The following is a 10,363-nucleotide window of genomic DNA, read 5'->3' on the forward strand; positions in this document are numbered from 1 at the left end:
GCTCCCACCTCAGTGAGTGCTGGAAGGGAGACAAGAGGGGAATGCAGTCCAGGTGGACCAGGATTTCCACCCATTGGATTTCTGTTTGAAAGTGGAGGGAAGGGACATCGCTTCACTGAACACTAGAGGCTGTTCTCATCCCTGTGTTCATGTCTAGTTATCTATAGTGCATGATACTGCCTCTTTGTGAAATAGGGTCGATATAACTCTTCTGGAAGCAAGTCTTACATATTTGAACATCAATATTATTAATTATTGTCATTAATATTCAGTATGAATATTTTAATACCTCAAGGACTATAATCACTTGTTCGACTATTTGGCCCCAATTTCCCTTTTTAAAATGTTTTTTATTCTAATAGCAGCGTTACATAAATGCCAACTTCAGATTTTTGTGTTCCCTGCATTTCAACATTTGTGGGTCTAGGGGCACCTGGCTGGCTCAGCCAGAAAAGCAGGTGATTCTTGATCTTGGGGTCATGAGTTCAAGCCCCATATTGGATGTAGAGATTACTTAAATAAATGAATAAATTAAATGTTTACGGGTCGATAAATTCTTGTCAAAGAGAAGATATGCAAGATACATGATACTCAGATTCTGTTGTTCAAACTATGGATAATTTCACATTTTATGGTGTCAGAGTTCATTTCTCTGGCAAGAACAAAGCAGGAGCCATCATCACCATCACTACCTCCACACTTACGGAGCATTCACTGTGTACCAGGCCCTGAACCAAGCATTTCACATCACCATAGCATTTGGTCCTCACAATCAGTAGATGATGTGTGTGTTCATATTATCACCTGCTTGCAGATAAGAAAACCAAGGCCCAGAAAGGTTAAGTAACTTACCCAAGGTCTGCAGCTAGTACATGGCAGAATCAGTGTGCAAAATCAGGCAGCCCCACTTCAGAGCCTGCCATTCTAACCATTGTGCTATCGTGCCTGATGGAAGGAACAGAAGGTGCTAGGTGAACCCTCGGACCTGGTTAAGCGTGTGCCTAACACCAAGGCCATCTATGTCTAAGGCATGTTCACATCCATGTACTGCTTTTTTATAGTGTTTGGAGCTCCCAATAAAATATATCAAGCAAAGAAGAGTTGTGAAAACATCCATGCTCACTGGAGAAGCAGCAGAGTAGTTAAGCATTATTGTGTTGGAAGACCAAAGACCAAAGACCAAAGTAAAAGGCACTTTTGAAATCCTCCCACCCTTCAACAAAGAAATCTCACTCAGGGAGACATTGTTGGCTGTCTTAGCAGCATCTATGCATCCACTGCCTGCAAGTGTAGGGTGATGTGATTTAAGGATATTGACTCTACCCCCAGTGCTGGGGAGTCTTGTAACTTAGGGAATAGGAACTCTATTGGCAGTTGGTGAGGTAAGTCCCTCCCCCCACAACTGGCCTAAACCAATCAGAAAATCCTACCCTGGTGGTTGCCAGGGGGCTGGGCGGGGAGGGAATGGGGAGCTGCTGGACAAAGGGTACAAACTTTCAGTTATAAGGTGACCAAGTCCCAGGGACCTAAGGTATAGCATGTTGACTATAGTTAACAACACCGTGTTTTATACTTGAGAGATGCTATGAGAGTAGAGCTGTAATGTTCTCATCAAAACAGCCACAAAATGGTAATTATATGAGGTGAAATATGTGTTAACTAGCCTTATTGTGGTAATTAATTTACAATATGTATGCATAACAAATCATCACAATGTACACCTCAAACGTACATAATATTATATATCAATTATTTCTCCATTAAGCTGGAAAGAAAGAAAGAGAGGGAGGGATGAAGGGAGGGAAGGGGGGATGAAGGGAGTGGAGGAGGAAGAAAGGAAGGAAGGAAGGAAGGAAGGAAGGAAGGAAGGAAGGAAGGAAGGAAGGAAGGAAGGAAGAAAGAATCCTACTTTGTACATCATTGCTTCGGAGACAGGCACAAGATCCCAACTTAACCAGTGAAAACATGGCAGTACCTTGGTGTCAAGATTGGTTCAGAGGTGGGCATGTGGCCCAAGATGGTTCAATGAGAATGAAACCCAGAATTTTGTTCGGTGGTTGAGATAAAGAGCACCTCTCGTTTATTCAGGGAGATGTGCTATATGGAACTGCTCTAGCCACTTTGTGACTGTAATGAAAGTGACTTTGGAAACAAAACCATCATGTGGAAGAGGCCACAATCAAGACAGCTGCAGGAAATGGAGTCAGCACTTTGATTAAGCTGTTCCTGAAACTAGCATGGACCATGTCTCATCTACGTGAATCAACAAATTCCGTTTGTTCTCCACATAATTTTAAGCTGGGGTTCTTTGATTTTTGCAACTAAAAACATTGAGCCTATCTGTAGAGCATTATGTTTGCAGTTTACGGATGAGCAGGTCCTAATGAGGAGCTTTGCTGTCATTGGGAGCCTACCTTAAATTCCACTCAGCACTTAGATTCAATCTTAAAAAACAATCAAACCAAGGACTAACTGCACACTACATTAATGAGAAGTGAATATTTTACTCAAATTGTTATGGGAACTCTGGAGAGAGAATTCACGTGGCATGCAAGAAAGCAAATACAAACTTAGGGCCGACACTTGTCTCCTCTTTCCCTATAGCATCTAATAGCTCCTTGGTAATGCCATTCTCATCCTACCCTAATGTTCTGCTCTCTGCAAAAAACAAAAAATAGGGGCACCTGGGTGGCTCAGTGGTTGAGCATCTGCCTTTGGCTCAGGTCATGATCCTGGGGTCCTGGGATCAAGTTCCGCACTGGGCTCCCCACAAGGAACCTGCTTCTTCCTCTGCCTATGTCTTTGCCTCTCTCCCTGTGTCTCTCATGAATAAATAAATAAAATCTTTTAAAAACCACCCAAAACAAAACCAATAGAATAACAATAAAAACCAGCCATCATTGGTCCCTCTATTCTGTTCCCAAACCCCAGGGAACCTGCTGAAGGATCTGCCTGACAAAACCAAGCCTCTTTCCAGAGGGTAATTCAGCTGTTGAAAAACTGTACTTCTTCTTTATTGCCTATCTACTATGTTCTAGAAATACACAAGGATGCTCTGGTGCTGTCCTCTCATCTCTGCCAGCCACTCCCGCAAGAAAGAGGACAATTCATTACCTCCCCAAGTCAAACTTCAGTTTGGAAAGCGCCAACTCCCTCCCTCGGGGTGTCTGGAGGAGAGAAACCATGCTGGTGTCTGAACTGATAGACTCATCTTCACAGCAATGGGAGAAGAGCCTCTTTCAATAAAACCTAGGCTAGTGAAAAATCACACCTTTGCACTCTGGTACTTGCTATTAGTGGTCCAGAAATACCATTTGTGCATAAATCCGTGGGCATGAACGTGTCTGTATTTCTGCTGAAATCCTGATACATTTGGGATCAGCCTATCAAGGAAGGTTTGTTCACTTCTTTCCTAGTAGCAGCTGGAGGGAAGATGAAAACATTCTTGAAAAAATTGGGAATCACTGTATGTATCTGGGATAAATGTCATTGCAGGATGAGCTGTAGAGATCATGTTGTTTCACACCCAAGGACCATTCTAACTTTCTGGAAAAGAATCACCAAAGAACGAACCTTCTTGCTTGAAAAATGATGGTATGCCTTACATGATTAAATTGCAATGACAGTGATCAGTGGACATTCTGGTAATTAATACAGGGGTTTTATAGCCACAATGATGAGCTGAGAAACCGTCCCCTTCCTTCCTCCCATCTTCTCCTTGTCCCCCAAAAGATTTTCCTGAGGAATTTTTATAAGCATCTAATACTATCTGAGGATTCAAACTCTTTCAAGTTAGTCTTCTCCAGTTAAAACCTGTCCACGTTTATGCTTTAAATGGATCACGAATAAGGAAGCTTCTGTTGTTTCTTGCTGTATGCCAGGCTAGATGCTAATGCATGATGGTGGGTGAGACACAGGCACTCACACGCTATGGTAAGAAGTGGGTATGTAGTTTTCTTTTCTTGTGATATCTTTGGCTGGCTTTGGTATCTGGGTAACAGGGTAACAATGCTGGCCTCTTAGAATGAATTAGGAAGTGTCCTCTCTTCTTCTGTTAGAAGAGTTTGGGAAGGGTTAGTCTTATTCTTCTTTAAATGTTCAGTTAAATCCACCAGTGAAATCAACAGGTCCCTGGCTTTTCTTTGTTAAGAGGGTTTTGATTACTGATTCAATCTCTTACCTTGTTGTGGGTCCACTCAAATATTCTATTTCTTTCTGAGTTAGTTTTGGTAGTCTGCATGTTTCCAGGAATTTGTCTATCTCATACAGGTTAACAAATTTGCTGGCTTAACAGTTGTTCACAGGAAGAGGTGGGTATATGAACCCTTCCTAGCTATGAAAGAGAAATACTAAAATAAAGGCTGAGAACAGTGTAACAGAAGCATGGAGGGGAGAAAGATGAGTTTTGGGTGGGAGACAGGGAGATGAAAAAAGATTCACAGGACAGGTGATTGTTCAACCAACTGGGTACTGTAGGATGAGTAGGAGTCGGTTAGTGGGGTATGTCAGGGAAGGAGACTCTGGGTAAGGAAACAATATGAGCAAAGGCAGAAGGGAACAGAAGTATATGGCATGCTCTGAGAGCATAAGGTAGGAAAAGCACAGAGGGGGTTCCATGGCCAAGCAAAAAAAATGAGTCTGGTGCAAGATTATGGAAGATGCTTAAAGCATGCCAAGGATTTTGGATTTTGTTCCTCAGTTGATGGGAAGGCATCAATGATTTTTAAACAGGAGTTTAAAGCTATGGGATTGGTGATTTTCTAGAAAGACGGTTTCGGCGGCCTCATTGAGTGTGGTTGGAGGGACGGTTTGGTGGCAGGGGAGCTAGTCTGCTGGTGTAATCTATCATGAATGATGCTGGAGGAAGGAAGCAAGGTAGAAAGGGGAGAGAGGCTGGTGCCTGAGGCCCTGAGAGGGTCAATAGGACAGAAAGATGACCAGTAATGAGGAGAGAGAGTGGGAAAGCCCTCACTGATGAGGTCAAGGCTTCTAGCCAGGACTGTGCCAGTCCTGCAGAACAATGAGCAAGTTCACTCTTGGATGCTTAGAACATTCTATTTGTGTATCTATAGAAGGAAGTTACAGACATGGCTGGGTTTGTGTTGTCACATTAATTATAAAGGCTTTAAGGGGAAAAAATTCCAAAGGGAATAAAGATTTTCTGAAAAGCATTCTTGTCTAAAGGAAGCTGCATGCAAATGGAAAAACCTTGACATTTAATTGATTTCAGCAATCGCGATGACATTGTGTTTTCATTCAGGCTGTGCAGTGGGGCTTTGAAACTGTGGAAAATTGACAGACAGGCCCTTGTTAGGGGAAACAAAAACGGCTCCAAGTTGCAGGGTTGAATATTTTTCTTTTTTTTTTCTTTTCATAGGAAAAAAAGTAGCCCATCATTTCTAACAATCTGAATGACATTTAGCATTATTTCTCTCCTTTAGTAGATAGAATCTAAGGTTTTCCAGATAATAAAAAGCAGTCTGAAGTGTGGATGACACATTTTAAAATACTAATATCTGAAAATATCTCTTTTTTGGGTAGATTTCATGTGGGAACCATGTCTATTTCTTTAGTAATTATAAAGTCAAAATGAAACTGCAAAGTAACTCTTTAAAATCAAATGCAAAATGGAAGCAAATGGCCCTAGCTGTATGTTGACTTGGTGACTTTATCACTCAGAAGTAACTTTAAAATTCATCTGTTCATACACTCTCAGAGAGAAATGCCCCCAAAGACAAAAAAGAACCAAAAAACAAATAACCCAAACACTTAAACCATTCTCATTAATCATGTTATTATTAGTAAAACCATTCGTATGGTTATTTCAAAACGATGTTAGGTATGTGCATAGTGAATAAACCATAAAGTCAATGCATTCTTCTATTAAAGTTGTTAGGAGCCAAAATGTTCAGCCTAAGAGAAAAGATATAAAAATACAAAGTCAACCAAATGAGTGAATTGGAAACAGTATCAGCTCATGATTATTTTCTCTTTAAAATCTCTTGTACTTTCCAGCTTTGGTCACTATAAATACCTGGAAATAATGACCAACCCAATAGTAATGACCTAGATCATGGTCTCTGGGAACAATTTCCTGCTAAAAGGAACCAGAGCTCCTGAGAGAAATGACTGATTCCAGAACTGGGCAGGAAATGTGCAAGATGATAGCGGGACATCTTGTTACATCGGAAAGCAAGGAAGCCGTCAGAGACTACTGTGGTTGCATCCAAAAGACTCTGGAACAAACACACTGGCTCCCACTCCCATCTGGACTCTTTGAACATCTAAAAAATTAACAATTACAATGCATTAAAATACATCAAATATATCAAAGTTCATGAATTCGTGATGATACTAAAAGCAATTCAAAACAAGCAAAAAACAAAAAAAAAACCCAAAAAACAAAACAAGCAAACAAATAAACCCAAAACCTAAAACTCACTGGCTGCCTTTCGAAGATGATAGAGAACCAAATCATTATTCTGTGAAAACTGGTAAATAAAAGCCTCAAGTAACTATCTTGCCTTTCCAAGAGGAACTGCATCTTAGTGTAATGAATTAGTTGATGAAGAAAGCCCTCTCCATAGAAGTAGCCCAAGTAATAAATGAAGAATAATAAAGGAGTATTATAATTAGAATAGTACCATTTTGCAAATGTCCAAGGAAATGATAGATCTAGGCTGTGATCACCACTGACTGCTAACATCCTCCCCGCAAAGAGGACCACGAGACATTACGTACCTTCTGATGAAATGACTCAGCTCCCTAGGAAATATTCTTGCCTCAAATTCAAACCTGAATCAGGTCAAAACTCTAATAAATTTATAGGAGATACAAAGGATAGAGAAACATATTAAAAGGCACCATGTGGATACAATCAACAGAATCCAGACATGAGAAACTACAGAACTAATGACTCAATTTTTTCATAAACAAATTGCTAGGAAAAAGAGAGAGAGAGAGAGAGAAAGATGCTATTGATAAAAGGAACTAAAGAGACATTAACCAAATGCAATGTGTCGACGCTGTTTAAAATCTAATTCAATCAGGGATGCCAGGGTGGCTCAGCGGTTGAGCATCTGCCTTCAGCTCAGGTCCTGATTCCTGGGTCCTGGGATCCAGTCCCACATCGAGCTCCCTGCAGGGAACCTGCTTCTCTCTCTGCCTAGGTCTCTGCCTCTCTCTGTGTGTGTCTCTCATGAATAAATAAATAAAACTTTAAATAAAATAAAAAATAAATCCTAACTCAATCGAGTCAGCTATAAAAATAAGTTTGGAGGCCAGAGAAACAACCAGGAAAATGTGAACTCTGATTAGGTTTTTGCTAATATTAATGAAATATTGCTAAGGTTTTTGTTAAGAATGACATAGGGCTATGTTTTTAAAAAGAGAAGGAACCCCTATCTTTCAGAGAGGCATACTGAAATGTACATGGATGTACTGTCTACTGCTCCAGGGTACTCATGTATCCATACATTTATCTCAACGATTATCCAAACTGCTTTGTATTCTCAGCATGCACAACCGATGTGGGGGCAATTCTTTCCATTCTTTTTTTTTTTTTTTCCTTTTTTTTTTTTTTAATTCTTTCCATTCTTTATTCTTCCGTTCTTTCCATTGGTAAGGAAAATGGAAATTTTCTGATTTATTTTTCCTATTAAAAAAAAAAAGCAGCAATGATGATCATAGCTACAATGGACTGTTCGCTGTATGCCCTCTGGCTTATGTATGGCGGTCTCCTTTACATCTTTTTGCCATCCTGGAGAAAGAAACCATGGCGCTCACATTTGATAGAAGGGGGAAGTTGAAATGCTGGAGAGTTAGCTGACTTCCCCAGGGTCACACAATGTGAGGCATGTGACTAAAATCTATGTTTAAACTTCCTCCTTTATCCTCAAGGGATGCCCCTGATTATATTCTTTTTGTTTTTTTTGTTTTTTTTTTAAATAAGCTTTTTATTTGAGAATAGATGTAAGGAGATCCCCTGAGGTCTAGACTCAGAATTAGCAGTCACCTCTGCCTCAGTCTATTGGCCGAACAAAGTCACGTGGTCTAACTCGGCAGTGAGGGGTGGGGAAATAGGCTCCACCCTCTCGGCGGAGAGGGGAGAGGGGGAGAGTATTTTCTTGTAGAATAATCTGTGCCGTCTCACTATACACTTCCTGTTGTGGATCAGTTATAAAAGTCTCAAATCAAGATGTTTACGGGGTCTCTGAACCTCCCAACAAGAAGCACACGAATGAACTACAGAGGTTCTAGAAACTATGATCAATGCCATGCTGTTGGAAAGCTGCTTGTGCTCACCAATATCCATGCTCCTCTGTCCTGAGCACCAGCTGCACTGCATTTCCCAGCTCCTCTGTATGCAGATGGCAACAGGTGACTACTTCCAGCCAATGGAATGAGACCAAAAATTCAACGCAGTACCTATGGGCCAAGGCAGTTAAGGGTAGATGTGGCTTCTCTGTGTGCTCTTTCCTCATCTGCCCATTGGATATAGAAAATACAGTGAGGGCTTCCAAGGCCCTTGTGCATGGAAGAGCTCTCAGATTCAAAAAGCCTGGGCTCCTGAATGACTATGTGGAGCAGAGTGCCTTCCAACCTGCATTACTCTGGACCACTTTGACGAGTGACATTATGTTAGGTTACTGAGATTTGGGAATATTTGTTATAGCTATTAGCGTATAGTAACTAATGTAATTCCCCTTCCTGATGGCCCCAATAATACCAGTTGAAGATATCTCCTTTGAGTTAATTCAGTAAACTATAGCTTCCTTAAGAATTATGTGCGTGAAGGTTCATTTTTGATAAGTGATCTAAAAGCCCAATTGAGTCATCCCCCAACCATTCCCACCTTTGACAATATGACTCTGATTTTTGCTTGGGGGGTGGGTGGGAATCATCCCTTTTCAAATCTTAGTTGATATGCTTCTACAAAAGGTAACTCCACCCCCTTGGGCTGGAGGGGTAGAAGATGTGACCTAGGTTAAACCAATGAGCTATTCCTCTAGCTACAGTGATTGGTTCAGGGATGGACACATTCCCCCAAGCAGGTCCAAATTTAATCTCAGGATCTTAGCTGAGCAAGTTGAAATAGACATGGCTCTCTTTCAATAGACATTAAGTAAAATCATAGCCTGGGAGATGCAGGCAGCCATCGTGTAATTATGAAGAGAGCCAGCCTTAGGATGAAGCTTACACTATGGATTGTGAACAAAACAATGAAAAGAGCAGGTACTTGGCATCATTGTCAAGAAGCTAGATCAAGCTTTGCCTGAAACTGACATACTATTGGGCTTTTCAGTCAAATAGAGGTTAATAAACAGCTCTTATGTTTTTATGCCAACTAGTTGAGTTTTCATTACTTATACCGAAACTATTATAAATGGATTGAGCATTATCACTTTTATCATCAAATAAAAACATTTTAATCAGAAAATGTAAAGTAGTAAATGTTATTAAAATAGATGATTTTCAGAGCCTACTTCTAGTTCTAAAATGTAGAATTTAGGGGGTCCCTGGATGGCTCAGCGGTTTAGTGCTGCCTTCGGCCCAGGGCGTGGTCCTGGGGTCCCGGGATTGAGTCCCTCATCGGGGTCCCTGTGTGGAGCCTGCTTCTCTCTCTGCCTGTGTTTCTGCTTCTCTCTCTGTGTCTCTCATGAATGAATAAATAAAATCTTAAAAAAAAAAAAAGAAAAAAGAAAAGAAAATGTAGAATTTACAAGGCCTGGTATGAATCCCTAGCACTTAGTTATCAACACATAGAAGTATTTGTTTATCTTGACAACCAGAGAATCTAATTATGAGGAGGCTGTGGGCAAAAAGATGATGAATATTCCATAAAAGAAATACAGACCTTCCCACACATGGCCAAAATCCCTGCAACGGCCTTCCCTCATTTTTAACAGATTCTAGAAAACTCTGTGAGAACTGGCTCCTACCCACCTCTCAGACCTTATTAGCTGTTCTCCCATCCATCCCCCTCAGCTGACTGAACTTTAAATTCTCACAGCTCATTCCTGCCCCAGGAATTTTGTACTTGCCATTCCCTTTGTCTAGTGTGCCCTTCTCCTGGCTTCTCCTTCTTCTGGCATCTGCCTGGACCTCAATTTCTCCTCAGAGAGGCCTTCCCTGACCACCCAGTTACAGGAATCTCCTTCTATGGCACTCTACAAATCATTATTTAATTCTTCCACAGCACTTTTTTATAACCTAACAGTGCCTGGTTTATTTACTCACCTGCTATCGCAGTCTTCTGTTAAAGTAAGAGTTCTTCAAGGCCAGAGCCCTTGCCCATTCTGGTGTCCCTGTGTCTCCAGCATCTGGCACAGTGCCTGATGCAGGTTGGCACTGAATAAAAAAT

At 41.0% G+C, this 10,363-nt stretch overlaps 1 long non-coding RNA gene across 1 annotated transcript; it reads right to left on the reverse strand.

Moving 5' to 3' along the window:
* Window positions 1-5,769: 5,769 nt before the first annotated feature.
* LOC125753751 (uncharacterized) lies at window positions 5,770-10,363 on the reverse strand. The gene is made up of 2 exons (XR_007406235.1): window positions 10,240-10,363; window positions 5,770-8,427 (listed from the first exon to the last, which is right to left on the reverse strand). It is a non-coding gene; the product is annotated as an uncharacterized LOC125753751 (long non-coding RNA).

The sequence above is a fragment of the Canis lupus genome, chromosome 26 (genome assembly GCF_003254725.2).
Source record: "Canis lupus dingo isolate Sandy chromosome 26, ASM325472v2, whole genome shotgun sequence".
NCBI classification, from domain to species: Eukaryota; Metazoa; Chordata; class Mammalia; order Carnivora; family Canidae; genus Canis; species Canis lupus.